The sequence below is a fragment of the Salmo salar genome, chromosome 21 (genome assembly GCF_965601325.2).
Source record: "Salmo salar chromosome 21, fSalSal1, whole genome shotgun sequence".
NCBI lineage: Eukaryota > Metazoa > Chordata > Actinopteri > Salmoniformes > Salmonidae > Salmo > Salmo salar.
The window spans coordinates 44,281,561-44,306,519 of record NC_138311.1 but is presented as its reverse complement, the minus strand read 5'-3'; the positions used below and the strand labels follow the sequence as shown (position 1 = coordinate 44,306,519).

The following is a 24,959-nucleotide window of genomic DNA, read 5'->3' as shown; positions in this document are numbered from 1 at the left end:
ACTGAGAGAGAAGCCGGCAGTCAGAGAGAGAAGCTCCTACTGAGAGAGTGAAGCCGGCAGTCAGAGAGAGAAGCTCCTACTGAGAGAGTGAAGCCAGCAGTCAGAGAGAGAAGCTCCTACTGAGAGAGTGAAGCCAGCAGTCAGAGAGAGAAGCTCCTACTGAGAGAGTGAAGCCAGCAGTCAGAGAGAGAAGCTCCTACTGAGAGAGTGAAGCCGGCAGTCACAGAATTCTGCAGTGATACTCCATCCCATCTGTTTTGCACTTAGTGGGACTATCATTTGTTTTTCAACAGGACAATGACCCAACACACCTCCAGGCTGTGTAAGGGCTATTAAGTCGCTCTGGATAAGAGCGTCTGCTAAATGACTTAAATGTAAATGTAAATGTAAGAAGGAGAGTGACAGAGTGCTGCATCAGATGACCTGGCCTCCACAATCACCCGACCTCAACCCAATTGAGATGGTTTGGGATGAGTTGGACCTTAGAGTGAAAGAAAAGCAGCCAAGTGCATATGTGGGAACCAGTACTGAGTCGATGAGCAGGGGTACGAGGTAATAACATGGTTATATACAGGGAGTACCAGTACTGAGTCGATGTGCAGGGGTACGAGGTAATAACATGGCTATATACAGGGAGTACCAGTACTGAGTCAATGTTCAGGGATACGAGGTAATAACATGGCTATATACAGGGAGTACCAGTACTGAGTCGATGAGCAGGGGTACGAGGTAATAACATGGCTATATACAGGGAGTACCAGTACTGAGTCGATGAACAGGGATACGAGGTAATAACATGGCTATATACAGGGAGTACCAGTACTGAGTTGATGAGCAGGGGTACAAGGTAATAACATGGCTATATACAGGGAGTACCAGTACTGAGTCGATGAGCAGGGGTACGAGGTAATAACATGGCTATATACAGGGAGTACCAGTACTGAGTCGATGAGCAGGGGTACGAGGTAATAACATGGCTATATACAGGGAGTACCAGTACTGAGTCAATGTGCAGGGGTACGAGGTAATAACATGGCTATATACAGGGAGTACCAGTACTGAGTCAATGAGCAGGGGTACGAGGTAATAACATGGCTATATACAGGGAGTACCAGTACTGAGTCAATGAGCAGGGGTACGAGGTAATAACATGGCTATATACAGGGAGTACCAGTACTGAGTCGATGAGCAGGGGTACAAGGTAATTGAGGTAGCTATGTACATGTAGGTAGGGATAAAGTGACTAGACAACAGGATAGATAATAGACAGTAGCAGCAGTATACTGTAGGTAGGGTTAGTGACTAGACAACAGGATAGATAATAGACAGTAACAGCAGTATACTGTAGGTAGGGGTAAAGTGACTAGACAACAGGATAGATAATAGACAGTAGCAGCAGTATACTGTAGGTAGGGGTAAAGTGACTAGACAACAGGATAGATAATAGACAGTAGCAGCAGTATACTGTAGGTAGGGGTAAAGTGACTAGGTAACAGGATAGATAATAGACAGTAACAGCAGTATACTGTAGGTAGGGTAAAGTGACTAGACAACAGGATAGATAATAGACAGTAACAGCAGTATACTGTAGGTAGGGGTAAAGTGACTAGACAACAGGATAGATAATAGACAGTAACAGCAGTATACTGTAGGTAGGGGTAAAGTGACTAGGCAACAGGATAGATAATAGACAGTAACAGCAGTATACTGTAGGTAGGGGTAAAGTGACTAGACAACAGGATAGATATTAGACAGTAACAGCAGTATACTGTAGGTAGGGGTAAAGTGACTAGGCAACAGGATAGATAATAGACAGTAACAGCAGTATACTGTAGGTAGGGGTAAAGTGACTAGGCAACAGGATAGATTATAGACAGTAGCAGCAGTATACTGTAGGTAGGGATAAAGTGACTAGGTAACAGGATAGATAATAGACAGTAGCAGCAGTATACTGTAGGTAGGGATAAAGTGACTAGACAACAGGATAGATAATAGACAGTAACAGCAGTATACTGTAGGTAGGGGTAAAGTGACTAGGTAACAGGATAGATAATAGACAGTAGCAGCAGTATACTGTAGGTAGGGTTAGTGACTAGACAACAGGATAGATAATAGACAGTAGCAGCAGTATACTGTAGGTAGGGTTAGTGACTAGACAACAGGATAGATAATAGACAGTAGCAGCAGCATACTGTATGTGGTGAGTGTGAAAGTGTGTTGCATCTGTATGCACGTGTGTGCATGTTATGCGTGTGTGGGCGTATGTCGTGTGCGTGTGTGTGTGTGTGTGTGTGTGTGTGTGTGTGTGTGTGTGTCAGTGTGTTGCATCTGTATGCACGTGTGTGCATGTTATGCGTGTGTGGGCTTATGTTGTGTGCGTGTGTGTGTGTGTGTGTGTGTGTGTGTGTGTGTGTGTGTGTGTGTGTGTGTGTGTGTGTGTGTGTGTGTGTGTGTGTGTGTGTTGGGTGTCAGTGTAAGTATGTGTCAGTGTGTGGGTAGACTACAGTGTGTTTGCATAGAGTCAGTGAAAGAGCGTTAGTGCAAGAAAAGGTGAATGCAGGTAGTCTGGGTAGCCGTTTCATTAGCTATTCAGCAGTCTTGTTTAGCAGTCTTATGGCTTGGTGGTGGACGCTGTTCATGGTCCTGTTGCCATCTGGAACGAAACCAAGATCAGAACAGAGCATCCATACCAGACAGAGGGAATGTACAGTCCATGATGCAACTGAGAAGACTGATCTAACTGCTGTAGGGTTCAACAGACAGACTGATCTAACTGCTGTAGGGTTCAACAGAAGACTGATCTAACTGCTGTAGGGTTCAACAGGAGACTGATCTAACTGCTGTAGGGTTCAACAGAAGACTGATCTAACTGCTGTAGGGTTCAACAGAAGACTGATCTAACTGCTGTAGGGTTCAACAGACAGACTGATCTAACTGCTGTAGGGTTCAACAGAAGACTGATCTAACTGCTGTAGGGTTCAACAGAAGACTGATCTAACTGCTACAGGGTTCAACAGAAGACTGATCTAACTGCTGTAGGGTTCAACAGAAGACTGATCTAACTGCTGTAGGGTTCAACAGAAGACTGATCTAACTGCTGTAGGGTTCAACAGACAGACTGATCTAACTGCTGTAGGGTTCAACAGAAGACTGATCTAACTGCTGTAGGGTTCAACAGAAGACTGATCTAACTGCTACAGGGTTCAACAGACAGACTGATCTAACTGCTGTAGGGTTCAACAGAAGACTGATCTAACTGCTGTAGGGTTCAACAGACAGACTGATCTAACTGCTGTAGGGTTCAACAGAAGACTGATCTAACTGCTGTAGGGTTCAACATAAGACTGATCTAACTGCTGTAGGGTTCAACAGACAGACTGATCTAACTGCTACAGGGTTCAACATAAGACTGATCTAACTGCTGTAGGGTTCAACAGAAGACTGATCTAACTGCTGTAGGGTTCAACAGAAGACTGATCTAACTGCTGTAGGGTTCAACAGAAGACTGATCTAACTGCTGTAGGGTTCAACAGAAGACTGATCTAACTGCTGTAGGGTTCAACAGACAGACTGATCTAACTGCTGTAGGGTTCAACAGACAGACTGATCTAACTGCTGTAGGGTTCAACAGAAGACTGATCTAACTGCTGTAGGGTTCAACAGAAGACTGATCTAACTGCTGTAGGGTTCAACAGACAGACTGATCTAACTGCTGTAGGGTTCAACAGAAGACTGATCTAACTGCTGTAGGGTTCAACAGAAGACTGATCTAACTGCTGTAGGGTTCAACAGAAGACTGATCTAACTGCTGTAGGGTTCAACAGAAGACTGATCTAACTGCTGTAGGGTTCAACAGAAGACTGATCTAACTGCTGTAGGGTTCAACAGAAGACTGATCTAACTGCTGTAGGGTTCAACAGAAGACTGATCTAACTGCTACATGGTTCAACAGAAGACTGATCTAACTGCTGTAGGGTTCAACATAAGACTGATCTAACTGCTACAGGGTTCAACAGAAGACTGATCTAACTGCTGTAGGGTTCAACAGACAGACTGATCTAACTGCTGTAGGGTTCAACAGAAGACTGATCTAACTGCTGTAGGGTTCAACAGACAGACTGATCTAACTGCTGTAGGGTTCAACAGAAGACTGATCTAACTGCTGTAGGGTTCAACAGAAGACTGATCTAACTGCTGTAGGGTTCAACAGACAGACTGATCTAACTGCTGTAGGGTTCAACAGAAGACTGATCTAACTGCTGTAGGGTTCAACAGAAGACTGATCTAACTGCTGTAGGGTTCAACAGAAGACTGATCTAACTGCTGTAGGGTTCAACAGAAGACTGATCTAACTGCTACAGGGTTCAACAGACAGACTGATCTAACTGCTGTAGGGTTCAACAGAAGACTGATCTAACTGCTGTAGGGTTCAACAGAAGACTGATCTAACTGCTACAGGGTTCAACAGACAGACTGATCTAACTGCTGTAGGGTTCAACAGAAGACTGATCTAACTGCTGTAGGGTTCAACAGAAGACTGATCTAACTGCTGTAGGGTTCAACAGACAGACTGATCTAACTGCTGTAGGGTTCAACATAAGACTGATCTAACTGCTACAGGGTTCAACAGAAGACTGATCTAACTGCTGTAGGGTTCAACAGACAGACTGATCTAACTGCTACATGGTTCAACAGACAGACTGATCTAACTGCTACAGGGTTCAACAGAAGACTGATCTAACTGCTGTAGGGTTCAACAGACAGACTGATCTAACTGCTGTAGGGTTCAACAGACAGACTGATCTAACTGCTACAGGGTTCAACATAAGACTGATCTAACTGCTGTAGGGTTCAACAGACAGACTGATCTAACTGCTACAGGGTTCAACATAAGACTGATCTAACTGCTGTAAGGTTCAACAGAAGACTGATCTAACTGCTGTAGGGTTCAACAGAAGACTGATCTAACTGCTACATGGTTCAACAGAAGACTGATCTAACTGCTACATGGTTCAACAGAAGACTGATCTAACTGCTACATGGTTCAACAGAAGACTGATCTAACTGCTACAGGGTTCAACAGAAGACTGATCTAACTGCTGTAGGGTTCAACAGACAGACTGATCTAACTGCTGTAGGGTTCAACAGACAGACTGATCTAACTGCTGTAGGGTTCAACAGAAGACTGATCTAACTGCTGTAGGGTTCAACAGAAGACTGATCTAACTGCTGTAGGGTTCAACAGAAGACTGATCTAACTGCTGTAGGGTTCAACAGAAGACTGATCTAACTGCTACATGGTTCAACAGAAGACTGATCTAACTGCTACATGGTTCAACAGAAGACTGATCTAACTGCTACATGGTTCAACAGAAGACTGATCTAACTGCTACAGGGTTCAACAGAAGACTGATCTAACTGCTGTAGGGTTCAACAGACAGACTGATCTAACTGCTGTAGGGTTCAACAGAAGACTGATCTAACTGCTGTAGGGTTCAACAGACAGACTGATCTAACTGCTGTAGGGTTCAACAGAAGACTGATCTAACTGCTGTAGGGTTCAACAGAAGACTGATCTAACTGCTACAGGGTTCAACAGACAGACTGATCTAACTGCTGTAGGGTTCAACAGAAGACTGATCTAACTGCTGTAGGGTTCAACAGGAGACTGATCTAACTGCTGTAGGGTTCAACAGAAGACTGATCTAACTGCTACAGGGTTCAACATAAGACTGATCTAACTGCTGTAGGGTTCAACAGACAGACTGATCTAACTGCTGTAGGGTTCAACAGAAGACTGATCTAACTGCTGTAGGGTTCAACAGAAGACTGATCTAACTGCTGTAGGGTTCAACAGAAGACTGATCTAACTGCTGTAGGGTTCAACAGACAGACTGATCTAACTGCTGTAGGGTTCAACAGACAGACTGATCTAACTGCTGTAGGGTTCAACAGAAGACTGATCTAACTGCTGTAGGGTTCAACAGAAGACTGATCTAACTGCTGTAGGGTTCAACAGAAGACTGATCTAACTGCTGTAGGGTTCAACAGAAGACTGATCTAACTGCTACAGGGTTCAACATAAGACTGATCTAACTGCTACAGGGTTCAACAGACAGACTGATCTAACTGCTGTAGGGTTCAACAGAAGACTGATCTAACTGCTGTAGGGTTCAACAGGAGACTGATCTAACTGCTGTAGGGTTCAACAGAAGACTGATCTAACTGCTACAGGGTTCAACATAAGACTGATCTAACTGCTGTAGGGTTCAACAGACAGACTGATCTAACTGCTGTAGGGTTCAACAGAAGACTGATCTAACTGCTGTAGGGTTCAACAGAAGACTGATCTAACTGCTGTAGGGTTCAACAGAAGACTGATCTAACTGCTGTAGGGTTCAACAGACAGACTGATCTAACTGCTGTAGGGTTCAACAGAAGACTGATCTAACTGCTGTAGGGTTCAACAGACAGACTGATCTAACTGCTGTAGGGTTCAACAGACAGACTGATCTAACTGCTGTAGGGTTCAACAGAAGACTGATCTAACTGCTGTAGGGTTCAACAGAAGACTGATCTAACTGCTGTAGGGTTCAACAGAAGACTGATCTAACTGCTGTAGGGTTCAACAGAAGACTGATCTAACTGCTGTAGGGTTCAACAGAAGACTGATCTAACTGCTGTAGGGTTCAACAGACAGACTGATCTAACTGCTGTAGGGTTCAACAGACAGACTGATCTAACTGCTGTAGGGTTCAACAGAAGACTGATCTAACTGCTGTAGGGTTCAACAGAAGACTGATCTAACTGCTGTAGGGTTCAACAGAAGACTGATCTAACTGCTGTAGGGTTCAACAGACAGACTGATCTAACTGCTGTAGGGTTCAACAGACAGACTGATCTAACTGCTGTAGGGTTCAACAGAAGACTGATCTAACTGCTGTAGGGTTCAACATAAGACTGATCTAACTGCTGTAGGGTTCAACATAAGACTGATCTAACTGCTGTAGGGTTCAACAGAAGACTGATCTAACTGCTGTAGGGTTCAACAGAAGACTGATCTAACTGCTACAGGGTTCAACAGAAGACTGATCTAACTGCTACATGGTTCAACAGAAGACTGATCTAACTGCTACAGGGTACAACAGAAGACTGATCTAACTGCTACAGGGTTCAACAGAAGACTGATCTAACTGCTGTAGGGTTCAACAGACAGACTGATCTAACTGCTGTAGGGTTCAACAGAAGACTGATCTAACTGCTGTAGGGTTCAACAGAAGACTGATCTAACTGCTGTAGGGTTCAACAGAAGACTGATCTAACTGCTGTAGGGTTCAACAGAAGACTGATCTAACTGCTGTAGGGTTCAACAGAAGACTGATCTAACTGCTGTAGGGTTCAACAGAAGACTGATCTAACTGCTGTAGGGTTCAACAGAAGACTGATCTAACTGCTGTAGGGTTCAACAGAAGACTGATCTAACTGCTGTAGGGTTCAACAGACAGACTGATCTAACTGCTGTAGGGTTCAACAGACAGACTGATCTAACTGCTGTAGGGTTCAACAGAAGACTGATCTAACTGCTGTAGGGTTCAACATAAGACTGATCTAACTGCTGTAGGGTTCAACATAAGACTGATCTAACTGCTGTAGGGTTCAACAGAAGACTGATCTAACTGCTGTAGGGTTCAACAGAAGACTGATCTAACTGCTACAGGGTTCAACAGAAGACTGATCTAACTGCTACATGGTTCAACAGAAGACTGATCTAACTGCTACAGGGTACAACAGAAGACTGATCTAACTGCTACAGGGTTCAACAGAAGACTGATCTAACTGCTGTAGGGTTCAACAGACAGACTGATCTAACTGCTGTAGGGTTCAACAGAAGACTGATCTAACTGCTGTAGGGTTCAACAGAAGACTGATCTAACTGCTGTAGGGTTCAACAGAAGACTGATCTAACTGCTGTAGGGTTCAACAGAAGACTGATCTAACTGCTGTAGGGTTCAACAGAAGACTGATCTAACTGCTGTAGGGTTCAACAGAAGACTGATCTAACTGCTGTAGGGTTCAACAGAAGACTGATCTAACTGCTGTAGGGTTCAACAGAAGACTGATCTAACTGCTGTAGGGTTCAACAGACAGACTGATCTAACTGCTGTAGGGTTCAACAGACAGACTGATCTAACTGCTGTAGGGTTCAACAGACAGACTGATCTAACTGCTGTAGGGTTCAACAGACAGACTGATCTAACTGCTACAGGGTTCAACAGAAGACTGATCTAACTGCTGTAGGGTTCAACAGACAGACTGATCTAACTGCTGTAGGGTTCAACAGAAGACTGATCTAACTGCTGTAGGGTTCAACAGAAGACTGATCTAACTGCTGTAGGGTTCAACAGACAGACTGATCTAACTGCTGTAGGGTTCAACAGAAGACTGATCTAACTGCTGTAGGGTTCAACAGAAGACTGATCTAACTGCTACAGGGTTCAACAGACAGACTGATCTAACTGCTGTAGGGTTCAACAGAAGACTGATCTAACTGCTGTAGGGTTCAACAGGAGACTGATCTAACTGCTGTAGGGTTCAACAGACAGACTGATCTAACTGCTGTAGGGTTCAACATAAGACTGATCTAACTGCTGTAGGGTTCAACAGAAGACTGATCTAACTGCTGTAGGGTTCAACAGAAGACTGATCTAACTGCTACAGGGTTCAACATAAGACTGATCTAACTGCTGTAGGGTTCAACAGAAGACTGATCTAACTGCTGTAGGGTTCAACAGACAGACTGATCTAACTGCTGTAGGGTTCAACAGAAGACTGATCTAACTGCTGTAGGGTTCAACAGAAGACTGATCTAACTGCTACAGGGTTCAACATAAGACTGATCTAACTGCTGTAGGGTTCAACAGACAGACTGATCTAACTGCTGTAGGGTTCAACAGAAGACTGATCTAACTGCTGTAGGGTTCAACAGAAGACTGATCTAACTGCTGTAGGGTTCAACAGAAGACTGATCTAACTGCTACAGGGTTCAACATAAGACTGATCTAACTGCTGTAGGGTTCAACAGACAGACTGATCTAACTGCTGTAGGGTTCAACAGAAGACTGATCTAACTGCTGTAGGGTTCAACAGAAGACTGATCTAACTGCTGTAGGGTTCAACAGAAGACTGATCTAACTGCTGTAGGGTTCAACAGAAGACTGATCTAACTGCTGTAGGGTTCAACAGACAGACTGATCTAACTGCTGTAGGGTTCAACAGAAGACTGATCTAACTGCTGTAGGGTTCAACAGAAGACTGATCTAACTGCTACAGGGTTCAACATAAGACTGATCTAACTGCTGTAGGGTTCAACAGACAGACTGATCTAACTGCTGTAGGGTTCAACAGAAGACTGATCGAACTGCTGTAGGGTTCAACAGAAGACTGATCTAACTGCTGTAGGGTTCAACAGAAGACTGATCTAACTGCTACAGGGTTCAACATAAGACTGATCTAACTGCTGTAGGGTTCAACAGACAGACTGATCTAACTGCTGTAGGGTTCAACAGAAGACTGATCTAACTGCTGTAGGGTTCAACAGAAGACTGATCTAACTGCTGTAGGGTTCAACAGAAGACTGATCTAACTGCTGTAGGGTTCAACAGAAGACTGATCTAACTGCTGTAGGGTTCAACAGACAGACAACACTAGATACTGGAGGATATCAGTGTTCAGAAGAGCAGGACCAGAGGGTATATCTCTGCAGTAATATTTAGGGGAGATTACCTGCCTCTCACCCTGATTCCTCCAAAACATGTTTGGGACATATTACATGACTGACAACCCTCTACGGGTCTCCATAAGAACTTCCCTTCTACATTCTAAAGAACATACCTGACCCAGAACCCTCTTCCAAAACTACAAATCACTGAAGACAGAAAAAGTGTTGTTTTAAAAGCCCTCCATCATAACTGTGATATCTAACCTGAGTGTCAGCCTCCAATAGAGACATTCAGTAGCCAGACAGTCTGCCGTGTGACTCCCTGCTAAATCCCCTGTGAGGTGTGTGTGATTGGGTCATTTTCTCAGGGGCCTGCCTGCCTGTCAACAAGGGCTGGACAGTAACAACTGTTCTCCTCCTCTCCGCTTGTCTTATTTCTTCTCATTGGCCAAGTGTTTGCGGTGGTGGTAACCCCCAGATACAGGCCTGTCTGTGTAACAGAGTAGAGCCAGCTATTGAGGGATACTACTAATCAGAGGTGACTGTATCACATGTAAGACGTGTTGGTCACACACACACGCGTACACACACCCACACACCCACAGAGTGTATTGACTGAGGTGTTGGCTCCTTCACGGTAACCGTCACGCCCTGCTGGGGTAACCGTCACGCCCTGCTGGGGTAACCGTCACGCCCTGCTGGAGTAACCGTCACGCCCTGCTGGAGTAACCGTCACGCCCTGCTGGGGGTAACCGTCACGCCCTGCTGGGGGTAACCGTCACGCCCTGCTGGGGGTAACCGTCACGCCCTGCTGGGGGTAACCGTCACGCCCTGCTGGGGGTAACCGTCACGCCCTGCTGGGGGTAACCGTCACGCCCTGCTGGGGGTAACCGTCACACCCTGCTGGGGTAACCGTCACACCCTGCTGGGGTAACCGTCACACCCTGCTGGGGTAACCGTCACACCCTGCTGGAGTAACCGTCACACCCTGCTGGGGTAACCGTCACACCCTGCTGGAGTAACCGTCACACCCTGCTGGGGTAACCATCACACCCTGCTGGGGTAACCATCACACCCTGCTGGGGGTAACCATCACACCCTGCTGGGGGTAACCATCACACCCTGCTGGGGGTAACCATCACACCCTGCTGGGGGTAACCATCACACCCTGCTGGGGGTAACCATCACACCCTGCTGGGGGTAACCATCACACCCTGCTGGGGGTAACCATCACACCCTGCTGGGGGTAACCATCACAGCCTGCTGGGGGTAACCATCACACCCTGCTGGGGGTAACCATCACACCCTGCTGGGGGTAACCATCACACCCTGCTGGAGTAACCATCACACCCTGCTGGGGTAACCGTCACACCCTGCTGGGGTAACCATCACACCCTGCTGGGGTAACCATCACACCCTGCTGGGGGTAACCATCACAGCCTGCTGGGGTAACCGTCACAGCCTGCTGGGGTAACCATCACACCCTGCTGGGGGTAACCATCACACCCTGCTGGGGGTAACCATCACACCCTGCTGGGGGTAACCATCACACCCTGCTGGGGGTAACCATCACACCCTGCTGGGGTAACCATCACACCCTGCTGGGGTAACCATCACACCCTGCTGGGGGTAACCATCACACCCTGCTGGGGGTAACCATCACACCCTGCTGGGGGTAACCATCACACCCTGCTGGGGGTAACCATCACACCCTGCTGGGGTAACCGTCACAGCCTGCTGGGGTAACCATCACACCCTGCTGGGGGTAACCATCACAGCCAAGCCAGGCAGTCAATGTGTGGATTGAGAAGACTACAACTATAAATTCATTGATTACAACAGGTTTAATGAAGGACATCCTGACCTAAGCTTATGTGTGAAAGCGGAAACGATGTACAGTCGTGGCCAAAAGTTTTGAGAATGACACAAATATACATTTTCACAAAGTTTGCTGCCTCAATGCCTCTAGATATTTTTGTCAGATGTTACTATGGAATACTGAAGTATAATTACAAGCATTTCATAAGTGTCAAAGGCTTTTATTGACAATTACATGAAGTTGATGCAAAGAGTCAATATTTGCAGTGTTGACCCTTCTTTTTCAAGACCTCTGCAATCCGCCTTGGCATGCTGTCAATTAACTTCTGGGCCACATCCTGACTGACGGCAGCCCATTCTTGCATAATCAATGCTTGGAGTTTGTCAGAATTTGTGGGTTTTTGCTTGTCCACCCACCTCTTGAGCATTGACCACAAGATCTCAATGGGATTAAGGTCTGGGGAGTTTCCTGGCCATGGACCCAAAATATTGATGTTTTGTTCCCCGAGCCACTTAGTTATCACTTTTGCCTTATGGCAAGGTGCTCCATCATGCTGGAAAAGGCATTATTCGTCACCTAACTGTTCCTGGATGGTTGGGAGAAGTTGCTCTCGGAGGATGTGTTGGTACCATTCTTTATTCATGGCTGTGTTCTTAGGCAAAATTGTGAGTGAGCCCACTCCCTTGGCTGAGAAGCAACCCTACACATGAACGGTCTCAGGATGCTTTACTGTTGGCATGACACAGGACTGATGGTAGCGCTCACCTTGTCTTCTCCGGACAAGCTTTTTTCCGGATGCCCCAAACAATCGGAAAGGGGATTCATCAGAGAAAATGACTTTACCCCAGGCCTCAGCAGTTCAATCCCTGTACCTTTTGTAGAATATCAGTCTGTCCCTGATGTTTTTCCTGGAGAGAAGTGGCTTCTTTGCTGCCTGTCTTGACACCAGGCCATCCTCCAAATGTCTTCGCCTCACTGTGCGTACAGATGCACTCACACCTGCCTGCTGCCATTCCTGAGCAAGCTCTGTACTTGTGGTGCCCCGATCCTGCAGCTGAATCAACTTTAGGAGACGGTCCTGGCGCTTGCTGGACTTTCTTGGGCGCACTGAAGCCTTCTTCACAACAATTGAACCGCTCTTCTTGAAGTTCTTGATGATCCGATAAATGATTGATTTAGTTGCAATCTTACTGGCAGCAATATCCTTGCCTGTGAAGCCCTTTTTGTGCAAAGCAATGATGACGGCACATGTTTCCTTGCAGGTAACCATGATTGACAGAGGAAGAACAATGATTCCAAGCACCACCCTCCTTTTGAAGCTTCCAGTCTGTTATTCGAACTCAATCAGCATGACAGAGTGATCCCCAGCCTTGTACTCGTCAACACTCACACCTGTGTTAACGAGAGAATCACTGACATGATATCAGCTGGTCCTTTTGTGGCAGGGCTGAAATGCAGTGGAAATGTTTTTGGGGGATTCAGTTAATTTGCATGGCGAAGAGGGACTTTGCAATTAATTGCAATTCATCTGATCATTCTTCATAACATTCTGGAGTATATGAAAATTGCCATCATACAAACTGAGGCAGCAGACTGAAAATTTATATTTGTGTCATTCTCAAAACTTTTGGCCACGACTGTACAGAACCATGTTTTTAAACAGTATATGACTGAAGTACAGAACCATGTCTTTAAACAGTATATGACTGAAGTACAGAACCATGTCTTTAAACAGTATATGACTGCCTGTGTTCATATATGCATGTGTGTGTGCGTGCAGACTATCCACACGTATGCAGCAGATATGTGTGTCTAACGTGTACTATGTATGCATCCCTACGTGTGTGTATGTGTGGGGTACATCCGTGGGGTTCAGAGGAGTGTGTTAGATTAGTGCGGGCGGTGTTGGCCGTGACAGGCCTCCTCAGAGCCCCCTCCAGGCCAATGGTAGGCCCATAGAGGGTCCATGGATGGCTGATGGTAGGCCCAGAGGGTCCATGGATGGCCGATGGTAGGCCCAGAGGTTCCATGGATGGCTGATGGTAGGCCCAGAGGGTCCATGGATGGCTGATGGTAGGCCCAGAGGGTCCATGGGATGGCCGATGGTAGGCCCAGAGGTTCCATAGATGGCTGATGGTAGGCCCAGAGGGTCCATGGATGGCTGATGGTAGGCCCAGAGGGTCCATGGATGGCTGATGGTAGGCCCAGAGGGTCCATGGCAGGCCCAGAGGGTCCATGGATGGCTGATGGTAGGCCCAGAGGGTCCATGGATGGCTGATGGTAGGCCCAGAGGGTCCATGGATGGCTGATGGTAGGCCCAGAGGATCCATGGGATGGCCGATGGTAGGCCCAGAGGATCCATGGGATGGCCGATGGTAGGCCCAGAGGGTCCATGGACGGCTGATGGTAGGCCCAGAGGGTCCATGGCCCATGGTAGGCCCATAGAGGGTCCATGGATGGCCGACGGTAGGCCCATAGAGGGTCCATGGGCTATGGTAGGCCCATAGAGGGTCCATGGATGGCCAATGGTAGGCCCAGAGGGTCCATGGATGGCCGATGGTAGGCCCAGAGGGTCCATGGATGGCTGATGGTAGGCCCAGAGGGTCCATGGATGGCCGATGGTAGGCCCAGAGGGTCCATGGCCCATGGTAGGCCCAGAGGGTCCATGGATGGCTGATGGTAGGCCCAGAGGGTCCATGGCCCATGGCAGGCCCACAGAGGGTCCATGGATGGCCGATGGTACGCTCAGAGGGTCCATGGCAGGCCCATAGCGGGTCCATGGATGGCCGATGGTAGGCCCAGAGGGTCCATGGCCTATGGTAGGCCCATAGAGGGTCCATGGATGGCCGATGGTAGGCCCAGAGGGTCCATGGCAGCCCCATAGAGGGTCCATGGATGGCCGATGGTAGGCCCAGAGGGTCCATGGATGGCCGGGGGAAGGTTTTAGCACCACCGGCCTCATTAATCCTGCAGTGTTTTGAAGTGCAAGGCGTTAGTCGCCGAGCGCTAATGATGTACTGGTAAACAGGGTCTCTAGTGAGAGAGGAGCACTCCGGGGTCGCCACCACTGCCGTGAACACCACGGCCTTCTTCCCCTTCCGAAAACCAGCTGGGATAACTCTGGGGGATGTGTGTGTGTGTGTGTGTGTGTGTGTGGAGTAGGAGCGTCTCAGAGCCCCACTCTCTCTGTTCGTCTCGGTCTTCAAACAGACTGCAACAACAGCACAGCAGAGAGATTGAGACAGACATCAAAAGAACAGGTGAACCTGTCATGGTCAACAGTAGACTACACTAAACACACACAGACGATATAAGCCTGCCATTCCAGAATGGATAGGACTCCTAAAACGCATGAAGACCACACGCATGGACCATGCCTCACTTAAAAAATACATTTTAGCTCAATACAAGTCATCTGGATGAAAATACAGTTGAAGTGGGAAGTTTACATACACCTAGGATGGAGTCATTAAAACTCGTTTTTCAACCACTCCACAAATTTCTTGTTAACAAATTATAGTTTTGGCAAGTCGGTTAGGATATCTACTGTGTGCATGACACAAGTCATTTTTCCAACAATTGTTTACAGACAGATTATTTCACTTATAATTCACTGTATCACAATTCCATTGGGTCAGAAGTTTACATACACTAAGTTGACTGTGCCTTTAAACAGCTTGAAAATTCCAGAAAATGATGTCATAACTTTAGAAGCTTCTGATAGGCTAATTGACATCATTTGAGTCAATTGGAGGTGTACCTGTGGATGTATTTCAAGGCCTACCTTCAAACTCAGTGCCTCTTTGCTTGACATCAAGGGAAAATCAAAAGAACTCAGCCAAGATCACAGAAAAAAAAATTGTAGACCTCCACAAGTCTGGTTCATCCTTGGGAGCAAATTCCAAACGCCTGAACGTACCACGTTCATCTGTACAAACAATAGTACACAAGTATAAACACCATGGGACCACGCAGACGCCATACAGCTCAGGAAGGAGACGCGTTCTGTCTCCTAGAGATTAACGTACTTTGGTGCGAAAAGTGAAACTCAATCCCAGAACAACAGCAAAGGACCTTGTGAAGATGCTGGAGGAAACAGGTATAAAACTATCTATATCCACAGTAAAACGAGTTCTATATATCGACATAACCTGAAAGGCCGCTCAGCAAGGAAGAAGCCACTGCTCCAAAACCGCCATTAAAAAAGCCAGACTACGGTTTGCAACTGCACATGGGGACAAACATTTTACATTTGACATTTTAGTCATTTAGCAGACGCTCTAATCCAGAGCGATTTACAGTAATGAATGCATACATTTCATGCATTTTTTTTGTTTTTGTACTGGCCCCCGTGGGAATCGAACCCACAACCGAGGTGTTGCACACACCATGCTCTACCAACTGGAGAAATGTCCTCTGGTCTGATGAAACAAAAATAGAACTGTTTGGCCATAATGACCATCGTTATGTTTGGAGGAAAAAGGGGGAGGCTTGCAAGCCAAAGAACACCATCCCAACCATGAAGCACGGGGGTGGCAGCATCATGTTGTGGGGGTGCTTGCTGCAGGAGGGGCTGGTGCACTTCACAAAATAGATGGCATCATGAGGACGGAAAATGACGTGGATATATTGAAGCAACATCTCAAGACATCAGTCAGGAAGTTAAAGCTTGGTCGCAAATGGGTCTTCCAAATGGACAATGACCTCAATCATACTTCCAAAGTTGTGGCAAAATGGCTTAAGGACAACAAAGTCAAGGTATTGAAGTGGCCATCACAAAGCCCTGACCTCAATCCTGAAAAAGCCTGTGCGAGCAAGGAGGCCTACAAACCTGACTCCGTTACACCAGCTCTGTCAGGGGGAATGGGCCAAAATTCACCCAACTTATTGTGAGAAGCTTGTGGAAGGCTACGTGAAACGTTTGACCCAAGTTAAACAATTTAAAGGCAATGCTACCAAATACTAATTGAGTGTATGTAAACTTCTGACCCACTGGGAATGTGATGAAAGAAATAAAAGCTGAAAAAGATAATTCTCTCTACTATTATTCTGACATTTCACATTCTTAAAATAAAGTGGTGATCCTAACTGACCTAAGACAGGGAATTTTTACTCTGATTAAATGTCAGGAATTGTGAAAAACTGAGTTTAAATGTATTTGGCTAACTTTCGACTTCAACTGTATATATATTTTGGAATGCCAGGAATTGAGGGGGAAAATTAGCTTCTCAATTACAAATTGACTGACCAGAGAACACTGTTTTCACAGACATGTTGAGCGTTGATGTACCAAACAGAGCTAGTGTGTGTGGAGTGTGAGGAGGGGGTTAGGGAGTGTCAGAGGGCGTCCATCACCCCAGAGACAGACCTTTTAGTCTGGGCACCCTCACATAAACACATTCCCATCATACACTCACATACTGGCCTCAGCGGAGCCTTCAGGCTACACTTAACACATTCATGCTTAACATGGACTAGGAATCAAGTCAACAAAGGGGCTTTCAATGGACATCAGACATACAATCCCCTTCCATACTTCTTCATTATGTTCCTGTGCTTTATGAAAGCCTACTTTGATGTTTCCAGTCTCATAAAACCATTCTCTGTGTTCCTCCTTCATCTTCCTACTATGGTACTGCGTCATCCTTTCACTGTCTCATCCCCCAACATCTTGCCCATTGACAACCATTTACATCTCTAGTCAAAATGGATTTAATTAACAATCAAGGCCTTGATGAATCATACCTCATCCCCCTCTCGTCCATCCCTCCCCCTCCCCTGTCCATCCAGCCCTCGTCCTTACCCCTCCCCCTGTCCAGCCCTCGTCCTTACCCCTCATCCTTACCCCTCCCCCTGTCAGCCCTCGTCCTTACCCCTCCCCCTGTCCAGCCCTCGTCCTTACCCCTCGTCCTTACCCCTCCCCCTGTCCAGACCTCCCCTTCTACAGAGGTCCTCAGTGATATCAGCGAGGCAGTTGAACAAGTATGCTCTGAAGGACTGGAGCTTCTACCCCCCCATACAGCCTCTTCTACCCTACACTCCTCACACTTCATACCCATACAGCCTCTTCTACCCTACACTCCTCACACTTCATACCCATACAGCCTCTTCTACCCTACACTCCTCACACTTCATACCCATACAGCCTCTCCTACCCTACGCTCCTCACACTTCATACCCATACAGCCTCTTCTACCCTACACTACTCACACTTCATACCCATACAGCCTCTTCTACCCTACGCTCCTCACACTTCATACCCATACAGCCTCTTCTACCCTACGCTCCTCACACTTCATACCCATACAGCCTCTTCTACCCTACGCTCCCCTCACACAGCCCCTTCTACCCTACACTCCTCACACTTCATACCCATACAGCCCCTTCTACCCTACACTCCTCACATGTCATACCCATACAGCCCCTTCTACCCTACACTCCTCACTCCTCACACTTCATACCCATACAGCCTCTTCTACCCTACACTCCTCACACGTCATACCCATACAGCCTCTTCTACCCTACACTCCTCACACTTCATACCCATACAGCCCCTTCTACCCTACACTCCTCACACGTCATACCCATACAGCCCCTTCTACCCTACACTCCTCACACTTCATACCCATACAGCCTCTTCTACCCTACACTCCTCACACATCATACCCATACAGCCTCTTCTACCCTACACTCCCCTTACACTTCATACCCATACAGCCCCTTCTACCCTACACTCCTCACACGTCATACCCATACAGCCTCTTCTACCCTACACTCCTCACACTTCATACCCATACAGCCTCTTCTACCCTACACTCCTCACACTTCATACCCATACAGCCTCTTCTACCCTACAGTCCTCACACTTCATACCCATACAGCCCCTTCTACCCTACACTCCTCACACGTCATACCCATACAGCCTCTTCTACCCTACACTCCTCACACTTCATACCCATACAGCCTCTTCTACCCTACACTCCTCACACATCATACCCATACAGCCTCTTCTACCCTACACTCCCCTCACACTTCATACCCATACAGCCTCTTCTACCCTACACTCCTCACACGTCATACCCATACAGCCTCTTCTACCCTACACTCCTCACACTTCATACCCATACAGCCTCTTCATACCCATACAGCCTCGGCCACGGCAGCGCGGCAGCTGAACAGTTATGCTCTGAGTGACTGGAGCTGCTGTCTCAGGCACAGTACTGCAGCCAGACCCTCACAGTGTTCATACAGACACGGGTTCAACTGCTGCACATCCAGCAGGGGCTCCTCGTAAACAAACTCCAGGAACTCCTTGGCCTGCTTGGACACCTGGACAGAATAGGGAGAGGAGGGGTGGGCTGTGTGTAAGGTCAAATCCTAACTTCAGAAGTATACGTAACTAAAACTGTCCCACTCAGTGGGTGTTTCAGACTTTTTCTGTAGGTTTGTGAATAGGTTGCGTGCGAGTGCATATGAACACATAAGTCGCTCTGGTAAATGACTTGTGGAGAACATCACCATTCTCACCTTGTGTCTGTTGGTGTCCCAGTTGTGCAGCAGGCGGGCAGGGATGAGGAACAGGTTGTCTTGATGACAGCTCTGGCAGTAGTACCAGCCACTGTAGCAACACACCTTGGCCTTGCCCCGCGACAACCCTACTGGCTTCTGACACCCTGCACAGAGATAGAGAGGAGATACTGGGTGAGGGAGTGTGTGTGTGTGCTCATATCTGAATGAGTGTATGGGTCTACAGATAAACTAAACCACTAAACACTCTCTGTATCTACAATTCAAAAAGGTGAGTGATGAAGTCCCTAATTTATTAGCTGTTATTACACGTTGCAACAGCCATGCAGGTCAACGATTGAGGGGCTGTTGACCTCCACAGGTCAAAGGTCAGGAGATAGAAAAACAGATTTGCCATGGTTAATGATTAGAGTCCCAGTCTGAAAGACTTCATATGTACCTCTCTCTCAATGCCACACTAACCACTTGCAACCAAGCAAACCAACATCTAGAACTACAAGGACTTCCAAAAACATCCCCTGTTCAGTGAATCCCTCCAACCCAGTTGAGGCTGAGGCACAGATTACAAGGTTTCCCCACTCCACCCTGTAGTCAAAATAAGAGGTGAACTCAATGCTCAACTCGCTTAGAAAACAGTAGAAAGGAAAGATCCTAGGCTTCTATTGATGTCCTTCAGTAGTGCTGCTATCCTCTGAAAACTCTCTGCTTTGTCTTGGTCTCTTTGTTGTTGCTGTCTGCGCTCCCCCAAACACTCTGGGCCCACGCCACGGGCCACGCTCAGAACCCAAACAGGTGACCGCGGCAACGGCAGGTGTCCCTTATCCCCAGGACGATCTGGGAGGGACGGGGCCCAGGACGCCACGGAGGAAGAAAGGAACAAGGGAAGAAGGAGATGGAGAAGGTAATGGAGGGAGAGGGGGAAGGAGCGCAGACGGATACGGACTTGCACGCTCTTTGTCTTTTTCGGTGGAGCGTAGCGCCTGCCTCTGTACTTCACAGAGACGAGAGGGGGAAGAGATCAGGCGTGGATAGAGAGAAAGAAGGAAAGAGACGGAGGAGAGAAAAAACAGAGGATAACACACCAACAGCGGCTATCAAAACAGCCGATCTGGACTGGAGAGAGGTTCAGAATGAACCTTATTCAATCGAGTACAGGCTTAATTAACTGAATGGACAACAGAGACAGAATGCAATATGGAATTTGATGAAATAGTTTGGGGTATGGCCTCGTCTCCTTGGAGCCAGATGCTGATGACAGGTAGCCCTTTGCTGGGCAGATGGCATCGAAACCCCCCCGCTGGGGGAAAGGAGTTCCAGCGACGGGCCTTAAGGTTATTATAGCTGGTGGTGGTGAGGAGGTGGAGGGTTGTCCAAGACTGTTGCTGAAAAACAGGAAGTGAGAGAACATGGGCAAGTTGACATATAAATACATCAACATTTACACCAATTGGTTGAGACAGGAAAGTGATAATTGCGAGAATAAGAGCGAGCCCATAGGTTAAAAAGCAAACGCGCTTTATTGTGCCGTGCTTATAGGCTAAAGGTAAATAGGTAAATGACATTCAGCTGATGGCTAATAAGAGGAGATTAACGAGATGCTACGCTGATGATGATATGTTTGTATTCATTCCCACTACGACCGTAGAACAGGAAACAGAGTGAATTAGGTAATGCTGCTTGATGAAGTTAAACAAGCATTCAGATCAGCCTCCCTGACTGAACATTCAGATCAGCCTCCCTGACTGAACATTCAGATCAGCCTCCCTGACTGAACATTCAGATCAGCCTCCCTGACTGAACATTCAGATCAGCCTCCCTGATTGAACATTCAGATCAGCCTCCCTGATTGAACATTCAGATCAGCCTCCCTGACTGAACATTCAGATCAGCCTCCCTGATTGAACATTCAGATCAGCCTCCCTGACTGAACATTCAGATCAGCCTACCTGATTGAACATTCAGATCAGCCTACCTGATTGAACTTTTGTGAACTACATTACAAGTCTCTGTTTTCTGCAGAGGCTTTCTATTGGCTGTTGTTGAAGCTCTGTCAATGAAGACCTAGAGGAAGTGAGACTGGCTCTACTGCTCTAGGGATACAGAGAGAAAACAAACTAAAACACATACAGGGCCGGTTCAAGAGTATTCCTGGACCCAGATGAAGCCTAGCACTTTTAATGGAGGGCCAAGTGTAAAATGAATCTGGGAGTTGGTTTTCCATTCCCCACTGTGGACAAAAGAGAAGTCAATGTAAAAAACATTACAGACCTCAAAGAATACATAAACCACAAAACCTCCCCAGCCGACATCTTAATTAGAATAATGTCTTCCTTAAGGTCCCCTCAGACTCTGGGGACAAACTTTGAGGCCCATTAGTTTCTACTTTATTATTCGGTCAGAGGGAAAAACTTAGAACTCAACCCAACGCAATATAACAGAGGCCACATTATAAATGAGTATGATAAATTACTAAGCAGGGACTGATGTGCTGTGGCCCTGTTTCTCTTGGAGAGAGAGACCATCTCCTCCTTATGCCTTCCTAAACCCAAACCAATATGGCATAAATACAGGGGCTGTCCTGCCACTGGCTGAGGTTAGGAGCTAGCCATGCACCAGCCAGCCACCATCAGGCACACTGGAGCTAATGTCAACTTGAGGTTTTTGGGGCAGGGACCCCAAGCTATAAAAAGACAGAGTTGGTGTCTTCCCCCTCAACTCTAGTCCCCTCTCTACCATCCAACTCTGAGCCTAAACACACACACACACACACACACACACACACACACACACACACACACACACACACACACGTGTCCTGGAGGCTGCAGTGCAGAGCGTACCACAGACCACGCAGCGGGGTGTCGTATGTCGATGCTGCCCTGTCATCAGCGTAGGAGCGCAGCACAAACCCACACTAACCACCCCTGCTCCATAAATACATCCACTCCCCCAGAAACCAGCTTGCTCTGCTACCCATCCACTCATCTCACAGCGGATGGATGGGCTTTAGCCATTGGGGTTTTTCTCAAAAGGGTTCCTCGGAAATTATTGATGATTGGTAAGTTACCAAATCGCTAACATCGTCGTTTACACAACTACACCTTGGCTTCTGTATGGTCTATATTCTCTGAAATAGACCAGCATCTCTAAATCTGGACCGTAACTTGTGTTGGATGGTGCGGCTCCTATACTAATGATGCGGACGATGTGGATTCCCTTAGTGAGAGTGAGATGGATGCCAAGGCCTCCAGGGAGAATGTCCAGCCAGCAGAGAGGAGAGGATGGTCAGCGCCAGTGGCCAAACGCTGTGACCCAGCTAGCTGCTGGGTCTTGTGGACAGCACTACTGATACGGTCAGTAAAGAAAACAAACAAGAAAAACCCTTGCACAAAAAAATGATAATCCCAAACGCATGTGGAGCTACATCATGGATACATGTCCTCCCCAAAGAACCACAGCTCACGAACACAGCTGGGTGCATTCTACAAGCCTTCTAAGGTAGAGTGTAGAGGGCAGAGGGACAGAGCAGTGGTGCTCATGGGAACAACATGCCCTCTTGGAAATCCTGTGTCCACCAGTGTGGGAAGTGGGAAAGAAGAAGAGGTATCAAACCATGACCCCCCCATCTCATGCTCCCACTTGAGAGGCCACCTAGATTAGAACAGAAACACTATTCTAATACTGAGGCCCCCCAGGCTTGCCTTCTATGGTGAATCTGTGGCCCCTGTGCCCCAGTCGCACAGCTAGAGGGTCTTTCTGCTCTGTCGTCCCCAGAAAGGGGCTCCCACTCAGCCACGCTTTTAACACCTCTGTGTGTGTGTGTGTGTGTGTGTGTGTGTGTGTGTGTGTGTGTGTGTGTGTGTGTGTGTGTGTGTGTGTGTGTGTGTGGCACAGGGGGCAAAGACAAGAGGCCTCTTCTTTGATGTGTCTCATTCAACACTCAAATTAAAATGTGTGCAAAGAGACAGAGAGACAGAAACACAGAGAGACAGAGACAGAAAGAGAAAGAGAGACAAAAGCACAGAGACAGCGGAAGAGTAGAGAATGCAGTGAACACAGTGAGAGTATGGACAGTGCAGTCCTCTCCTCAGTTCTCCTGTCCTCCTTGTCCCTACAAAGCCCTCTCCTCTGCGGACCCCGTGAATCCACACAAGCTGAATGACCAGGGTCAAGCAAACTTTAAGAGGAACCTGGGGGTACATTCTGCACCCCATAGAGGGCTAGAGGTGGTATTGGGGGGTCTCAGGCTTCAAACGAACACCGGCCACAAAAGAACAACCCTGTGTTCCTCCATGTGTAATTAGCTGAATAAATATTGCTAATTAAATACTGGTTCAGTATGGGTTTGATGTGAACAATCACTTGCCGTGGATGGGGGTGGGGCTCGCATATGCATATGTGGTGCCATTCTATTGAGTTGAAACATATTGACGAAGACAACACATGGGTGGAAGGGCAGTCTTTCATGGTGAGTCCTGCATGACTGGCCAGCAAGATATAGACCTGTGTAGATGATTGTATAGATTAGCTAATCTACAGCGCATTCCGAAAGTATTTTGTTACGTTATAACCTTATTCTAAAAGGATTAAATAAGACATTTTCCACATAAATCTACAGAAATGTTTGCAAACTTAAAAACAGAAATACTTTACTTACATAAGTATTCAAACCCTTTGCCATTAGACTCGAAATTGAGCTCAGGTGCTTCCTGTTTCCACTGATCATCCTTGAGATGTTTCTACAACTTGATTGGAGTCCACCTGTGGTAAATTCAATTGATCGGACATGATTTTAAAAAGGCACACACCTGTCTACAGAAAAGGTCCAGTTGACAGTGCATGTCAGAGCAAAAACCAAGCCGTGAGGTCAAAGGAATTGTCCCTAGAGCTCCGAGACAGGATTGTATTGAGGCACAGATCTGGGGAAGGGTACCAAAGCATTTCTGCAGCATTGAAGGTCCCCAAGAACACAGTGGCCTCCATCATTCTTAAATGGAAGAAGTTTGGAACAACTAAGACTCTTCCTAGAGCTGGCCGCCTGGCCAACCTGAGCAAATCAGGGGAGAAGGGCCTTGGTCAACCTTATGGTCACTAAGACAGAGCTCCAGAGTTCCTCTGTGGAGATGGGAGAACCTTCCAGAAGGATAACCATCTCTGCAGCGCTCCACCAATCAGACCTTTATGGTAAAGTGGCCAGACGGAAGCCACTCCCTGGTAAAAGGCACATGACAGCCCGCTTGAACTTTGCCACAAAGGCAAGTAAAGGACTCTCAGAACATTAGAAAAAAGATTATTTGGTCTGATGAAACCAAGATTTAACTCTTTGGCCTGAATGCCAAGTGTCAAGTCTGGAGAAAACCTGGCACTATCCCTACGGTGAAGCATGGTGGTGACAGCATCATGCTGTGAGGATGTTTTTCAGAGGCAGGGACTGGGAGACTAGTCAGGATCAAGGGAAAGATGAACGGAGCAAAGTACAGAGAGATCCTTGATGAAAACCTGCTCCAGAGTGCTCAGGACCTCAGACTGGGGCAAAGGTTCACCTTCCAACAGGACAACGACCCTAAGCACACAGCCAAGACTACACAGGAGTGGCTTCGGGAAAAGTTTATGAATGTCCTTGAGTGGCCCAGCCAGAGCCCGGACTTGAACATCTCTGGAGAAACCTGAAAATCTCTGTGCAGCGACGCTCCCCATCCAACCTAACATAGCTTGAGAGGATCTGCAGAGAAGAATGGGAGAAACTCCCTAAATACAGGTGTGCCAAGCTGTAATCGCTGCCAAAGGTGCTTCCGCAAAGTACTGAGTAAAGGGTCTGAATACTTATGTAAATGTGATATTTTATTCTTAATACATTTGCAAAAATGTCTAAAACTGTTTTTTGCTTTGTCATTA

General features: G+C 47.0%; 1 pseudogene across 1 annotated transcript in view; it reads right to left on the bottom strand.

Annotated features, from left to right (window-relative positions):
* The window catches only part of LOC106582373 (uncharacterized), a 78,898-nt pseudogene that overhangs the window by 23,345 nt on the left and 30,594 nt on the right, over positions 1–24,959 (bottom strand). The window contains exons 5-11 of the transcript XR_014381984.1: positions 19,065–19,210; positions 18,678–18,866; positions 13,399–14,632; positions 11,294–11,361; positions 11,091–11,183; positions 10,728–10,775; positions 10,587–10,640 (exon numbers count right to left, since the gene is read on the bottom strand). The product of XR_014381984.1 is annotated as an uncharacterized LOC106582373 (transcript). The remainder of the gene's footprint in view (positions 1–10,586; positions 10,641–10,727; positions 10,776–11,090; positions 11,184–11,293; positions 11,362–13,398; positions 14,633–18,677; positions 18,867–19,064; positions 19,211–24,959) is intronic.